Source organism: Python bivittatus, unplaced genomic scaffold (assembly GCF_059951505.1).
Source record: "Python bivittatus isolate LINGU-HERP-01145 unplaced genomic scaffold, Pbiv_v1 ctg000350_np1212, whole genome shotgun sequence".
NCBI classification, from domain to species: Eukaryota; Metazoa; Chordata; class Lepidosauria; order Squamata; family Pythonidae; genus Python; species Python bivittatus.
The window spans coordinates 13,401,416-13,418,661 of record NW_028277074.1 but is presented as its reverse complement, the minus strand read 5'-3'; the positions used below and the strand labels follow the sequence as shown (position 1 = coordinate 13,418,661).

Below are 17,246 nucleotides of genomic sequence, written 5' to 3'. Positions count from 1 at the left end.
TTTCAAATGGCTGGCCTCTAATTAAACATTACTACAACAAACCATTATAATAAGCTTAAATCATTTTGGCAAATCAGATGTTCATTTCTGTTAAAGCAGCTCCTTTTCTGTGATTTATTAGGTATCATTATTGACCAAATATTCTGTACCCTTCCCCCAAAACATATTAAATGATGAAGTAAAACACACTAGCAACATAATTTTATTGCAACACCAATGTGACATGTTATGAACAAAGAAATATTATTCTCAGTTAAATAGAATAACTAACTGAAGGATTTCACGGGCTCCCAAAATATTCAAAGAAGCTTTAATCTCATCCAGCAGGAAACTGCAAAATTTGGAAGTAATTATTGCAAAAGGCTTAATAGGGCTAGCCTGATTACTGTTTGCCTAAGACAGCCAGCTCAGCTAGCCAGTTACTAATTCCTGAAAGATGGAGAAATGGTGGCTGCATCTTTTCATTGTTGTTTCTCTTGAGCTCATAGCCATTCCCATTCTTCTGAGGTGACCCACACTGCATATATTTTTAATGTTCTCTCTCTCTCTCTCTCTCTCTCTCTCTCTCTCTCTCACACACACACACACACACACACAGTTCCTCCAGTTAGCAAATTCAGTTACAGAGAAAAGTGATTATCTGTCCTTCTTCATAGAATATATTCCACAGGGTAGCAGAAACCCATTTGATCAGTGACTCATTAACTAGGGATGCCATTGTACTAATCTCTATGGAACTTCCTGGTTGCAATAGAATTACATTTGGTTGCAAAGTTCTGTAACAAATGGTTTGCGGGGTGTGAGTGTTGTTGTCATGGCAATTGGGGAATTGTGTCTCAGAGATGGCATGGCATAAACAGCAGCTAGAGATCAAAGGAGGAGATAACCTGTTGCCATAGACAGGCAAGGGAAGGATGAGATTCTTTTTGCCCAAGAAAGTAAAAATGCCAGAATTAAGTAAATTGAAGGAGACACTTAAGGAATTAGTGTATAAAAATGTTGAGTGATGTGCGCAATCATGGAACAGTGTGGGGAAAAGAACTGGGGGAGTGTCTGAAAGGGTTTTAGCCAGAACAGCTAAGAAGTGCCATGGGAAGGAAGAAGTGAACAAGGGTAGAATAGCAGTAGTTTAGAGGAAAGGTAGCCTAAGGGTTGCGGGAGGATGGACTACAAAAGAATTTAAGGAATCAAAAGAAAAATGGGGACATTTCTTCCACCTGGCATCAGGAGGAAAAGAGAGGCAACTTAGGAGATAGCAAAAAAGTAAGGAGGAAATAGAAGTTTTTCTCTCTGCAGTAGGTCTGCTCAGCAGGGATCCTTTCTTTTCTGCAGTAGAAAGAAGGGGGACCTAGGGACACAGGAAAGCAAGGAGTTTTGGTTGGCAGCAACAGCCCACAAAGGACAGGAAGGCCTGGCGTGATATAGTTCATGGGGTCATGAAGACTCGGACATGACTTAACGACTGAACAACAACAACACCCCACAAGAGGAGAGGCATGGCTGATGGGGTAGATAGCAAGAAAAATGCAGCTTGGCATTGAGGCCAGAAATAGCCATTTGAGTAGTGGGATCACACAAAGGGAAAGACAGTTCAGGTGGCTGAAGAAGCCAGCTGTGGTGAAGGTTGCGGTGAGTGCTAGAGGGAGAAGCAAAGCTTGGGTTGTTTAGCTGGGGTAGGTGGTCAACCTGTTTAGTATGTACTATGCATTTAATAGTGTTTCTCAAACTTGGCAACTTTCAGATGTGTGGATTTCAACTCCCAGGATTCCCCATGGTTGGCTGAGGAATTCTGGGAGTTGAAGTCCACACATCTGAAAGTTGCCAAGTTTGAGAAACACTATTAAATGCATATGGTGTCATTAAAACTTCAAACCTGCAGCAGAGAGATCCAAAAGTAACCCTAAGATAAAGAGAGCTCCAAAAGCATCTAGACAGTATGTGTGAATGCATGCAGTCAAACCTGTGCATAGGGATAGAAGCTGAATGCTACACTGATTTCTAATAGTTTATTTATCTATCAGTTTTATAGGTCTGCCCATCTATTCAATGAAAATCTGGGTGGTGAACAAAATAAAAACATAACACTCCATTGAAACCCAAAATAGATACAGTATTTGTCTTTTGTAATCATTTAGTCTAAAGCTGCATGAATAATATTAGTAGTAAATGTTCCAGTTGCCCAGGAGGTAGATTTATTTTATTCAAATATCCCTGGAAGGGAGGAGAAAATTGAGCCCCTTTGAGTTACACCCATTGCATTGGCATCAGGCATTGCTTAGAGAATAGGGCCTAAGAGTATAGTGACATTCATGGAATAACCAACACTCACTGGATTAAATAAAAATTTGTTTTTATTTTGTGTATTAGTTGTTAGCTGCCCAAAATTATTTATTTAAGATAGGTGGCCATATAAATATTATAAATACATGAATAAATCCATGTCCGGAAACTTATTCTACAATTGAGGGTAAGAAGGGGAGTGTGCATTATTAATGTAAAGGACCAGTCAGGCTATTTGCTCTGACCTTGCCCAGTTTAGCCATAGGTATTGTGAAGCCTTTGAAATAAAAATCTCTACAGTTACATTACAGAATTGATAATTATTCAAAATGCAGCTGACTATTGCAGATTGAAAATATGGATCGATGCATGAAGCTGAACACACACTCAGGAAAAAAAAAACTTACAGTTTCTAGCTATAATATGTCTAATCCTGAAATCATTTAAAGGGCAATTCACTAAATATATAGATATATAGAAAAAGCACAAAGTCCACTGCTTTCTGTCCACAGGAAAATCAACTGACCCAAACAGATAGTTCTGCTTCCATTTGTCAATGAGAGTATTCCTTCTTTTCTTCATCTTGATTTTTTTTTTTTTTTTTAGGGAGAAGGAGATCACATCTAGCATTCATTTGCTTATGCCCAATTTCCAAGTCTGTCCAGTCAGATGATTCTGTTGAAAAAAATTAAGTGATAGTGAGTTTAGGAATTAGCATTTCTGATTTTTGCAATTCAAATAGTTTTTTTTTCCTCACATCCCACTTTCATTGCCCAAAGTTTTATCTTTGTTTTTCCCTTATATTTCTTCTCAATGTCTTCTTGCTTCTTTCCCTAGAGTTTTCTTTATTTACTGCAAGGTTTGCTTCTCATTTGTGGCCTTAAAATCTGGTTTAGATGGTGTTAGAGATATACTTACCTGTGTCTAAACCAGAAGAAATGCATCCACTTTCCCACATTGGAAAAAGAGGAGGTTACCTAGAATGCTACTTATCTTTCAGGTCTTGTTCTTGATAGCAAATGCCTAAAGAGACTGAGAACTTACTGGCTGGGCTTAAGACTTATCTGGAATGCTCTGATGGCAATGAATAATGGTAGAATAGACGTTGTGGACTAACTAGTTTGGCAGGTATTGTTTCCCTTGCTGTTCATTGTGCTTTATTCTAGCTAGTTCTTCTTCCATGAGTATTGCTATGTGTCATAACCAGGGTTCTTAACCTTCAGGGATAACAGTGAATGGGACAATGTTATAATACCGCATAGCCAGTTAGGTATCTCTGCATGATAATATCAAGACATGTATGTTAAAATTAAAGAAAGCAGCACAGCAGTCTTTGGCCAACTAAAGTTTGTCTTATTAAAGCTTCCCCCCACCCCCTGGCTTTTGCAGCTTCAATTCATTCATGATTATCACAGTGGAAAAAAAAATAGTGCTGTAAAAAAGCAGCATGATGTAGCAGTTCAATAGCGTACTGAACTCCTTACTTTTTCTTGTTGATAAGTTCACGCCTCTGAAATTAAACTCATGTTTCAGAAAATATTAAATGCCAACACTGAATTTCATGTACAACAAACAAGCTACCAAATAGTAGCAAAAATACTTGCCTGGCCCATCAAGCTAATAGGACCAAAAATGATAGGTCATCAAAGGCCAAAGAGATCTGACATATTTTAGGGAGCAACTGATGTAGTGCAATCAGTCATGGCTACTTGTTCACCATGTTCTAGAACACAGGGTGAAGCAGAAACTATTCTATCACCTTTTCCAAAAGATCAGCAGTCTTCATTCTACTCTTGTTATCAAGTGTTATCAAGCAGAAAGCAAATTTTGTGGGCTGTACAGCAAAGGAATATCAAAGAAAAGCTGTTTCTTCCCATCTATTGGGAGATCAGGTACTTTGGAATCTTCCCAACAGTGATCAAATCAGCAGCAGTTCAGTTTTACCAACTGTCATGATAGCAGTTGTAACTTTAAGAACTGCAGCTGACTTCCCTATCTCTTTTCTTTACATAGCAAGTCTTTTAGATTATAGGTTGTCTTACTACTGATAAATTATTCTTGGAGCCTTTTGACTAAAGAGTAGGACAAAAATATTTTGAATACCTTGACAGTAAGACTTTGAATCACTAAATTAGAACAACTGGATTTAATTTGATATGCACAGAAGTATTACTCAGACAAGACTTTTGACTATGGCTCACACTATTCCCTTTGTAGTGCCCTTCCAAAATATAGGCAATTAGATTTAGGAAAAAAACCTGTACAAATAAAACTTTCTGTTTGCATCTTTCTATGCAGTTTTTTTTTTAATAATTAGATTTTTATTTGCATTTTTCCTAATAAAAGTTCTACAGGGATTTACCTAATATTATGCATTTTGGTATATGCTGTTTCTCATTTTCACATATGTTATTACACTACTTTTTAAAGTGGGGAACAGCATTGCAAAATTCAGAAAAGTGAGAATAGTTGTATATAACATTATTTTGGTTGTTTTTCAAAAAGAAATTCCATTTTTTTTCTTCCATCCCTAATTATAGTAAGGGAGCAAAGAATCCCTCAAATACTCCTTTCTGTATAGTAATTAGACTTGGAAAACAAACGTCCTATTTATGCGTAAAGACCTATTTTTATGAGTTTAATTACCGCATAGTTTAAGTAGGACTAAGACGGAAAACATGGCTGGGCATGACCAATAGGATTTATGATTGATTCTTTGCTTGAAAATAAATCCCACCTACTATGTTAAGCAATGCAGTCATGCAGCATGGGAAGCTGATGTTTGAGAAACAGCACAAAGTCTCTAAGGTACAACCCTGTTTTTTTAATGGATCCCAACCAATATGTTTATTTGTTTTTATGGTGGCATTAGCATTCCTTCCTTTCATGCATACATTATGACATTAAAGAGAAGTATTCCACATTTTATTTATGACAACATTTCTTTATCCATGCATTGATTTATTCACTGCTGCTTCATCCATTGTACAAGTTATTAGTGCTTATCAGTCCTTAAAGGGTATACGTGGCAGCTAGAAATTTGAAACAAAAACAGAAAGAAAGAAAAACCTCTTTGTGCTTTCTTTCTCTAATGCAACCTCTTTTTTTTTAAGAAAAACTTTTTTTAAGCCATCAACACCTGCATTTTGACAAGGATATATGCCATATGCCAACCATTCTTCCATTGCAGAGGACATAGATTATAGCTTCAGTGAACTATTTTTATTGCTGTACTTTTTTTTGCCTTTGAATCAGTGTTGACTCCTGGTGACTGCCTGGACTAATTCCTGCAGTTTTCTTGGCAAGGTTTTTCAGAAATGGTTTCCCATTGCTTCCTTCCTAAGGCTGAGAGAGAGTGACTGGCCCAAGGTCACCTAGCTGGCTTTATACCCAAGGTGGGGCTAAAACTCACAGTCTCCCGGTTTCTAGCCTGATGCTTTAAACCACTACACCAAACTGGCTCCCTGTACTATTAATACTGTGCTATTAGTGTACTAATAGTGCTGAAATAGTAATAGTGCTATACTATTAGCGCTGCACTATTAGTAGTCTTCAATGTTAAAACTGGATGATAGCAAAAACATACAAAATACAAGTTGTAAAAAATACCTACCTACAAATGTCTTTTGTACAATTCTGGCTCTCCTTAGATTGTAATTTATGGCCCATTTATTAACAAGTGGCCCATTGAACAGTCCCACTCCTCCAAAATGTGCCCTCAAGGATTGAGCTACATGTCTGCCAATTAATTAACTAGCAACTCACACACTCCTAGTGATGTAATTAGTGATGTTATTCTATGATTGATCTAAATGCAGTTGTTTTTCCAAACCTCCAACTCTATCCCCAGCTGCTGATTTTGCTTAAATTTTAGTTAGGCATAGCAGTTTTAATTGTATAGGTAGGAGAGAGTATATGATGTATATATAATGTCGTTAACAAAGGAAACAGCAGTTGGAGTTTCAGAAAATATGCCAAGTTTTTCCTTTGACCACATCATTTCTTCCTGCTGTGCGCTCAAGGATGTTCTATGCCACTTGAATTCAGTAATGGCTTTCAGGGCACTCCAAAAGAAACTGGCTTTGAACCTGCAAGGAACAATGGACCATACTAAATGAAAGATAAGAGGCTGGAGCTTGAGCAGTAGAGAGGACAAGAAGACAAATAGAAGGATTGTAGTGATTAGTGATTTTCAATTACAAAACAGAAACAAGTGTGTATGGGCCAGGCAGGGATTGCATATATAACAGAGCAGCTGCCAAGACTCATGAAGTCCACTGACAATTGTCCCTTCCTGCCACCCATATAGGGATAAATGATACTAAGCGCATCTTAAGCTTTTTAATGGTGTCTTCCATTTTTCTGGTCCATGGAAAAGGGAAAGAAAGATTCTGGCTGTGTTCATGGAAGATATTTGGTTGCTGGAACTACATTTTTTGCTTTCTGGATGATGGATTGCTGTCACAAGATGGATTGCATGTTACAAGGACTAGAAGGAATTTGTTGGCCTGAAGCATGATGAACTTGGTTAGGACAACTGAAAAATGTGGAGCTGGAAATGAAAAACTCTGTAGCAAGGACCTAAAAAATGAACAAAAAAAGTCTTGTAGAAGAAGATGAGAGTAAAGATATAATGGGCCTCTTAAACCACTCAATTAAGACTTAGGAAAACCAACAATTAATTATGATGGCTTTCAGTATCTATATACCAATATTTAGAGCATGGATAATGAACAAGGTCAGCTTGAAGCCTTAATAGAGAAAGGCAAATATGATTTAATAGCTACAACAGATAACTGGTGGGATACTTTATGTGACTGAAATATGGCAAATGGAAGATACAACTTGATCAAAAAGAACTAAAGCAGTAGAAATGGAGGGGCACTTGTACTGTATATTAACAGTATCTATTCCTGAATGAAAATCCAAGGGAATGAATGTAGTGGTACTATGAGAATTAAAATAAGTGGATGAAGTAAAATGAATACTGTTCTTGGTTTCTACTATCAGCTGCCAAAATGGAAGAAAATCTGGATGATGTTTTTCAAAAGTAAAATGCAGATCTTTCAAGCAAGTATGAATTAGTATTGCTGGAAAATTTTAATTACCAGCCTTGCCAAGCGTGGTATTCAGGAGATTGTGACTTTCTTTTTCATAGGATGGAATGAGCAACAAGTGTAGAGAACTGAAGTTGCCATATTGGAAGCAGGGAAAGGTACTTCAGTTTTAACATGGGCACCTTTGCTGTATCTCTTGGTACTTGTATGTTTGCAGTTCCTTACATTCAGTATATCTTTTCCTGAAATCGTAAAGCAGCTGTGGAAGATATGACCTGTGGATTATTCTGGTAAACTGGATAGTTTATTATCCTGGGTACAGGTGTTTTAAGGAGTTATATACAGATGTGAAATTTGCACCCTTGCATGCTCCGAAGCACCATTTTGTCTTCTGATCCAAAAACAGGGCATAGCCCTAACATATAGAATTACACTCTAGGTACAATACTATATATATATATATATATATATATATATATATATATATGTATGTATGTATGTATGTATATTAATCTGCACTCAGTCGTTACCGACTCTGCAGTGACTGCTTTTGGACGAGTCCTTTGCAGTTTTCAAGGCAAGGTGTTTCGGAAGTGGTTTGCCATTGCTTCCTTCCTAGAGCAGAGCCCAGCTGGCGAGCGCAGGAGGCAGGGTTTCCGTTGCTTCACACCTTTTTCGGGCGAGCACGGCTTCCGCGCTACCGGCAACTGCTCCCGACTCCTTTTGCAAGGCGCCGCCAGCATTTTTCCTCCCACCGGAGTGAGAGTACCCATTTATCTATTCACGTAAGTTTTCGAACTGTTGGGTTGACAGGAACTGGGAGAGGAAGCAGGAGCTCACTCTGCTACGCGAAGGCTGGGCTCGAACCGCTGAAGTGTCGACCATTTCTGGCCGGCAGCTTTCAGCGTCATTAAGCCGCTGCGCCACCGTGTCCCCTTTACAGTACTAATAAATAGGGCTAATGGAAGGGACAAAATAAGAACCTGACCACATCCCTGTATATAGACATAAAATATTTGACGTGATTAATTGTCCATTCTAAGATAGATAGATAGATAGATAGATAGACAATCTTTTTAAAAGCCTATGAAGTGTTTTCCTAAGAAATATGGGACTTTAAAGAGTGAAAAACATCTATAGCAACTATAAGCAGGAGGTCTAAGTGAAGGACAATGTAATATTTAACTCAGCAGAGGTAAAAGAATGTATGTTAATGTTATCCTCAGAAGCAATGGATGCAGAATTTTCCATATGCCCAGAACTTGAAGTGGATCATATCTATTAGGGTCCTGAAAAAGTTGCACTGGGTCTGAGCACCAGTGTATGGACATAGGAAATGGAGTGTCACTGGTGTATGAAGGAACTGTAGGCCCATGCCCAGAAATCTCAATCTTATTTTGACCATACAACTTCTTGACCCTCACTTGCACTATGACCATGCTTTTTGTCTTACACCTTCAGAAATGATACTGTACCTTACTCCTTGATTTCAGATTTGGCTTGGAATATACTTCTACATTATTGACATTTGGGGGGATTCCTTAGCCTACCTAATTGCTCTTTGTTTATTCCTTTTGTTCATCAACTTTGCAGGATATAACAGACAGAAGCAGAATAACCCCATAGAATACAACTCTTTGTCCAAAGTAAATTCTATTCCTATTTCTGTGGTGCGTGAGAAACTGGCCATCAGTTTCTTTTTTGTACTCACTTGGTAAGGTATAGAAATTTATAAAACAAAGTAATTCAGTTAAAGTCCTGTGTTTGTGTGTGTGTGTGTGTGTGTGTGTGTGTGTGTATGGGAGAGAGAGAGAGAGAGAGAGAGAGAGAGAGAGAGAGAGAGAGAATGCAAGAAGTTAACACTATTAACAGTATTTAAGCTGTTTTCTCTTAGTAGTTAAAATATGAGTTTCCATAGATTGTGAAACTGGTTCTCCTTCCAATAAAGATTTATTTACTGGCATTTAATTCATAAAGAAAATTGATGGTGTTAATTAAGCATTAATCAGGATACTGATAGATACTTATAATAAGCAAGGTTAGTGCAGTTAGCTTTCTGTTTCTCATTTTTCCTCTTAAAACGAAGTCCAAAAGGAAAGACTTTTCAGACCTAGGGCAAGGGAGAGATGTATCTTCTCTTATCAGAATCTCAGCCCAGGAAGTCTTATCTCAGCAAAAGGGTTTAATATTTACTTTTTATGACAGTTAAAGGGAGGGAGGTGGATGAATATTTGTATAAATTGCAAATGTGCCAAGAACAGAGTATTTGTTCTTGAGTTAAGATGAAAATTTTATTTATTTAAATAATTTATAGACCTGCCCATCTCACAGCAGTGACTCTGGGTGGCATATAAAAAATTAAAACCATCATAACAATATATAACTCATGATGCCCTGTTAAAACTATTGTCTCCAGAACCAAAAGCCGTGTCACCAACAAAGCTCATCACCAAAATTCTGTAATCTCCTTCCTTCCTTCCTTCCTTCCTTCCTTCCTTCCTTCCTTCCTTCCTTCCTTCCTTCCTTCCTTCCTTCCTTCCTTCCTTCCTTCCCCATTTTTGCACAAGCATACTGAATCTGTTAATAATATTGAATTATATGCTGACTATCTATCCACAAAGGGGGACGCGGTGCGCAGCGGCTTATTGACGCTGAAGGTTGCCGGCCAGAAATGCCTGACGCTTCAGCAGTTCGAGTCCAGCCTTCGCGTTAAACAGGGTGAGCTCCTGTTTCCTCCCCAGTTCCTGTCAACCCAACAGGTCGAAAACTCACGTGAGTAGATAAATGGGTACTCTCACTCCGGTGGGAGGAAAAATGCTGGCGGTGCCTTGGAAAGAAGTCGGGAGCAGTTGCCGGTAAAACGCGAAAACCGCGCTCGCCCGAAAAGGGCGCGAAGCAAAGGAAACCCCGCCTCCTGCATGCACCAGCTGGGCTCTGCTCTAGGAAGGAGGCTCTGGCAAACCACTTCCGAAACACTTGCCTTGAAAACTGCAAGGACTTGTCCAAGCAGTCACTGCAGAGTCAGTAATGACTGAGCGCAGATAAAAAAAAAAAAATCTATCCACAAGCTCAAATTTAATTTTATAAGTTTATGCCACATATATGATATCAATAATTCATGGACTGCTAAAGAATTCTGTTTGCAAAACTGAATTAACCTGAAAATTCAGGAGAGCAAAAGGATAGTTCTTTTATGTCACTGACCTGCTCCCAGCCATTAGTTAGAGGATGAGAGAAGAAAGCAGCCTCTTGCTAGCCTCTTTCCAAAAGGTATGACAGGGCCAAAAGACCTTTATAGCATTGCAGAAGGCTGAAAGGAATCTTACCCCACAGATTTGGCCAAAGTGCTTCCAGCTGGGCAGTTTGAGCACCCAGTGCAGGATTACCTACAGTGTTCAGTGAAAGTTCCTACCTTTCCTAGAGGTGCCCTGAGTTATGTTGAAGTTCTTCCAGGCTTGTGAAGATTGCAGGCAATCTGAAATACGTCCAGTGTAGAAGCATTTGTGCCAACCCTGGAGAGAAATGTGAGAGGAATCTTCTCCTTCAGCAATGGCCTCGGGCAATTTGTGGCTCCTGAATTGCTTTGTTGAAATAAATTGGCAGTATGAATTAGATCACTTATAGAGCCTGAATAATTTCACCAAAGTGCATCCATGTCAGTTCACAAAAGTTTATATAGTATACAATACTAAATAATACTGCTTATTCCTGGCCAACTGTATAATCGGTAGACAAATCTAGGCAAAGATCTTTTTTTTTTTTTTTGCTATTGCCTTGTGACAACAATTATTTTTATTTAAGTACATTAAAAAGAAAACAAAAACAAAACAAAGACACAACAACTTTATTCATTTCCCCCCTCAGCCTGAAGCTTTCCCATGGAAAAGTAAAAATGTACTCTTAATCACATCAGATTCTCTTAGGATTTCACTGTATCTAATACTCCAGAAGATGTTGCAATCTGCAGAACTGGATTTTCATATTATAGAAGAAGAACCAGTCTTTGGGAATTGAATAACTGAGCTACTTTTTTGTCTGCCAATCCATTCTGCTTTTACATTAACATAAAATTACCATTTTAAATTAAACATAATTAGCCAAACTGCCACTAGCAATTAAAATAAATATGATGTACCCTGTACCTCATGCAAGCCCTCTAGACTTATATCACTGGTTCTTGTTCAAAACTTGCCAAGGACATGAAAGCTTCCACTAATCTACGCCAAACTATCTTGGACAGAAAGATTTTGCCTGAAGCACCCTTCTGGTGGCATTTAAAACACCTGGTGCCCCACGGTGTGTGAAGGAAAAGACACCCCCCCTTTTTTTCCCCTTTCATTCTGTTTCCAGCTACATATGTCCCAGAACTGGGTGCTTTCATCACTGATGGCAGAATAATATGGCATTATGTTCAAAAGTAATTCAAACAGTAAATTAATAGTTCAAGCAATTTGTACGTTAATAGTTTAAGCAAGCAGAGACTTTCTCATTGTGTGCTTTATATGGTTTAATATAATGAATCTAACATTGCATGCACTGATTTAGTTTAAATCCCAATGTGGTAACTGAGAAACATGTATGTTGTCAGTGTGACATGTTAATTGATATTTGAAGTACACTTGAGCAGAAGTAATTGAAGTCAGTCAAACTCAACCTGTTTGCAGATTTAAATGTAACTTTTGTTTTTATTCTGTTTGTATGATTTTTTGTACATGACTTTAGTTGGTTAGTTAATTAGTTTGTATTCTGATGGTTTGCATTGTAAATTATAATTTGTTTCTCTTGAGATAGACTACATTGACATGATGACACTGTGTCAGTTTGAAGGCAAGTATGGATTGCTGGGTTCCCATGACTTCCTTGGTCCTGGAGAGTTGAGCTGATTTATTTCTGGGTTAGTTGTAATGTATTTGTTTCTTTGTATGGCAATGACATTGGAGGGTATTCTTGTCTTAACCTATTCTAGACAATTGAGATGATATAAGCCAGTGCTAGTTTAACAGCTGCCTTTGGTGTCCTAAAGAGAAAACTCAGCAGTAAAAGTGACTAGGATCCTGCAAGTTTCCCTCTTTTTTCTTCAGAGAAAAGAAGGAATGAGACATTTTTTTTCCTTCTTCTACTTTTTTTTCCCCCTGGTGTGTATGTGTGTGTCTATGTCTGTGTCTGTATGAATGGACATTTTTGTTGCTACATTGGCAAAAATATTGACATTAAATAGAATTTGTGCTTTACAAAATTAAATATTAAAAAATCTTTAAAGTACACTATGGTGAGTTGTATGCAAGCAACAGTTACATTTAAAACAAGAGTTAACATTGACAGAATGTTTGTGTAAATCTTTATCACAGAAGGTATGTGTAAAAGAAGAAAAATGACAACAAATTTCTGGACAAAAGTATTATTAATTACCTACATTAAGATAAAAGGCATAGAAAGCTTCTACTACAAGACCCTGAAAATATAACTCATTATGATATTTCCTGTATTTTTAAAGTTATAAGAAATATCTGAACTGGAATACCAAACTGATCTATTATGCAGACAGTAAAGTGTACAGGAATTTTAGCAATTTGACATTTTGTGAAGCATATTTGTTTGAAAAATGCACACACATTTAATCATGAATCTTGCTGTAAAATGGCTATAAAGCACCACCATTACCTGACTATAAAACTGATAGGAGAAAAACTATGTATTGATTTTTGACATGTCATATAATTAATTGTATAAGTGTTGGGCAATCATGTACTGTATTAGCCCCACCTTTACTTTTGCTCACGGCAGAAGAGACTGTTGTCATGGACTAGCCTATAGATTACAAACTGTAGAATCTTATCCAATTCATTTTACCTGCTGGTCTAATTTTAAGAGAACAGCCCTATTTTTCACCAGATATTTAAAGGAAGCTGCCTTTGAGAAGTAAGGATTATCATACTTTGGTAAACCTTGGTATACTTTTTGACTTCTGTATGAGTCTCTGGTTTTGCTCAATCATTTTAGTGATTAAGTTCTGTTAATAGACAATATCAATACTTTTGCTTTAATAATATCCACTTTATGAGACAATTTGTCCTTTGCTGGTGTAAAATATTGAACCCATCATAATTTTCCCAGTATAAAATATGGAATCCATTATAATCTTATACGTAAAGATTCTGGCTTTAGCAATGTTTGTTTATTTTACTATTCTTGCTGGTCATGGACCATATTTACTACTAGATAAATAAAATATATTTTTTAATTCTTTGCAAAAAGAAAAGTAAAAAAGAAAGAATATGCATGAATTTACATCACTCACAATTAAATGAGTCTTACATATATATTCATATAATACTGCATAATTTGTTTACAATTAGGTAAATTTAGTAAGGACAGGAAGGCCTGGCGCGATATGGCTCATGGGGTCACAAAGAGTCGGACACGACTTAATGACTGAACAACAACAACAAATTTAGTAAGTAAAAAAGGGGAGAAATGTAAGTTTAAACATGTAAGCAGATAAAACTGTCCTTCTGACTCATATTCTTGTATCATTATCAGAGAAACTGATCTGTAGTTCTTTGAGAAAATGGAGAGATCTTCAGGAAAATGTAATTGTAAAATATACAGCTAACTATTTTTTTAAAAATAAAATAAGTAATAATCCAGTAATGTGAAACAGCTAGTTGAATATCTTGGTACTATGTTTTCTGGATGATCACAGTGTTAAGTAACAATATAATATTTATAATAAAGAGTAGCATGCTTTTGGCTAAATGTAATTGTCTAAGTCATCTAATTCCTTGTGGCCAACTCTACATGCCAACTCCTCACTTTCTTCTTAGAACTTACACTACCTGGAACAGCCAGGAGGAAGGAAGACATGGATTCCTGATGTGAGAAACAACTCTCAAGTTCCAAAGAATTGAGACAAAAATCCAATGAAGCAGCAAGGCATTTATTAAAAGAATACATTGTTGCAACAGTGGTTGTCCAACAAGTAGACACACCCCATGATACATGCACTTTTTATTCCCTAAGCCCGAATGGAAAGGCCCTCCTCCATTTCCCCATTGGTTGGGTACTCAGGAGTTCACAACCTATCTGATACGCCTAATACAACTCCCGGAAGTCCCGCCTTAGTTTACATCTCCCACTACTCAAATTTTAAGCTTCCCCCAGTCCATATTTATTTATTTCCTTTTATAGCAGTTTTTGGCATTAGCAGTGAGTGTGCTCAGTGATGTGGTTTCAGATCTAGTTCAACTATTACCACAAAACTAGCTCAGGTCGGTTCTTCAGCTCCCTATTCAGAGACTCCTTTAACCACCTGCACCAGTTTCCTACCACATTGCCACATCCTTTACATGTTAGCTCTTTTACTTATTCTAAGCAAACTAGTGGAAAGCCATACTACTTTATGCTAAGAACCCCCTAAACAATTGAGGACTAGTAACTTGATTGTATCACTACATATGTTCTGCTTAGAAAAGCAGGGGTCTGGAAGATCCCCTTTCACTACTAGTTGCTCATTATGGTTTATTCTAAAGCATATGTTGTCAAATTAGTTTGCCTGCAAAAACAACATTTTGTCATCTCTCACACTGAATATTAAATTATGATATAATTCTATAAATGTCTGCTCAAAATTAAACTGCCTTTAATTCCACAAGCTTGCTTTCAGTAAAATGTCCATTGTTTTACTCATTTTTTATTCTTTCCAAATCAGTGAGTATTGGAAAGAAAGATGTAAAGGTGCTTAGGATTGTCTCTGTCCATCAGAATCAGAATAATTCTGCAAAAATTAAATAGAGTGGGATCAAACTTGGTATGGTGAGAGAAGCCAGCAAAACTTGGATTGAGTTTGAAAATTGGCCAGATCGAGTTTGAGGCTGTGGAGAAAAACATGCCAGGAAAAAATCACCCAATGGGAGAAAGGAAGTTATGCTTCATTCCTTTTTTAAGCTTCCTTCCCTCCTGGTCATTCTCTGTGTGCTTTCCCTACCTTGTTTCTTTATAAAATAATTTAAGACTTCCATTTTTTCCTTAATATTATATATTTATATATATAAATATTATATAAAAGGCTGGCTACTCTTTTTTCTGTTCAATTATTTGGATCATATTTTATAACATTTCTGCTTCTTTTGGAACCAAAAACACCATTTATATGATACCTTAAGTGGAGGTCTTAATGAGAGGAATATTATCAAATAGTCAATCTTCACGAGTACAGCATGATTATCCACACAGATGAACGCACAAATGCTTCCACAAAAGCTGGAACTCTTTACTATTCCTTCTCTTCTCTTTAGAAAGTTGAGAACTGAATTACATGTTAGAGGTGGTCTTCACTAGAACTTACCAGTTCTGTCCTTTCATGCAATTAGAATGCAGTTAGAATAGCATCTGATCATAATAGCGGAAAGTTGTTTTAATATGTCTTAACTTCATTGTATGCTTACAAGTAATAAGAGGAAAAAAGAGAAATCAAGGAATAAACCAAATTATGCATTAAAAAATAAAATTTACTTTGGCCCTTCAGAGATAAAGAGAGTAAAACTACTGGAAAAACCTTGCCAAGAAAACTGCAGGGACTAATCCAGGCAGTTGCCAGGAGTCGACACTGACTCGAAGGCACACACACACACATACACACATATACACATACACAAGAGAAAGGGCAGTGCAGAAATACTATTTTGTCCCGTTCCACCTCTTCAGTTTTCTTGGCTGTTGCCTCTGTTTAAATCCTCTTTCTATACTGATATATATTTTGGGCTCAAAACACTACAAGTGTAGTCTTTTTATTCACAGTAATCTGTTATTTCTTTCTGGCTCCAAGTCCAACCACAACTACAAAAAGAATATACAAAACAGAATATTTGTTTTAAAAGAACACAAAGGAAAAGATTCCAAGATTTATATTAAAAAATGTGTTGTTTACTTAGATCTTTTTTCTCTGGTCCTTATTTTTTTCTAATTTGTTTTCTTTCTCTTTCACTAAGGTCTTTTCCCCTTGTCTTTAAGAATATGAACTTGATGAAAAATGGGATATTCTGAAATAGCAGAAAATAGACTTTGTTCAAGGACAATAAAGAATTCAATTTTCAGCTTTTCCAGATAGGATAGGAATAATAGTTATACAAAGACAGGCTTGTTATTTCAACATCTTAATTGACAAAAAGTGTCTCATCCACTTATTTAGTTAGTTCTGAAGACAACTTGCATACAGGTTGAGCAGAACCTATATCTTATAATGTTGCACCTACAATTGAAATTTTATCAAATTCCTACATTTTCAATTTGGTCCTTCTACATGGCTTCCTATACTTTTCTTTCCTTATAACTTTTTCTCTTATTGCTTAATTGCATTGATTGCACAAAATCGCTCTTCTACTGGCATTTTCTTTTCAAATGTTTGTGTCCTGTTTAATTTAAGACTGCTTATAGTGCTTATAACACACATGAAAATTCCCCATGCAATAGCTTTTTTTTTACATTGATATACACCAGAACTTTTAAAATTGATTTTAAAAGTCTTCATGTGTGTTTAATTCTTCCAATTCTTGTTGTGTTATAATGTCAGTAATATCTTAAATAAATTTGTGTCTAGCAGGTAGCATGCTTTTTTTTTTTTTGCAAATTATTCCAGTTTCAGATTTATTTTAAGTTAACAATTTCATATGATCATAGATTTTAAAACTCTGATTTATAGCACCTATAGAAACAGTTTATTTTGTTTCTTACTTCTAATATATACTGTACAATCATCACAGTTTTCTGACTGAATTGCAAAAGAACTAAAACATTAAAAGTTAGTGAATTTCTTCCACATCCTGGATTAAAAAAAAAGCTTCAAATGCTTTCTATGAAATTTTTGCAAAATATCTATTTGAAATTTTAGCAGTATTTTCCTTTATAATTATA

At 36.5% G+C, this 17,246-nt stretch overlaps 1 long non-coding RNA gene across 10 annotated transcripts in view; it reads right to left on the bottom strand.

The window, feature by feature from the left end:
- Positions 1 to 2,843: 2,843 nt before the first annotated feature.
- Positions 2,844 to 17,246, bottom strand: part of LOC112541239 (uncharacterized) — a 260,594-nt gene continuing 246,191 nt past the window's right edge. For all 10 annotated transcript variants that reach the window (XR_015796776.1, XR_015796778.1, XR_015796777.1 and 7 more), the window contains 2 exons: positions 10,750 to 10,918; positions 2,844 to 2,955 (listed from right to left, as the gene is read on the bottom strand). This is a non-coding gene — a long non-coding RNA (uncharacterized LOC112541239). The remainder of the gene's footprint in view (positions 2,956 to 10,749; positions 10,919 to 17,246) is intronic.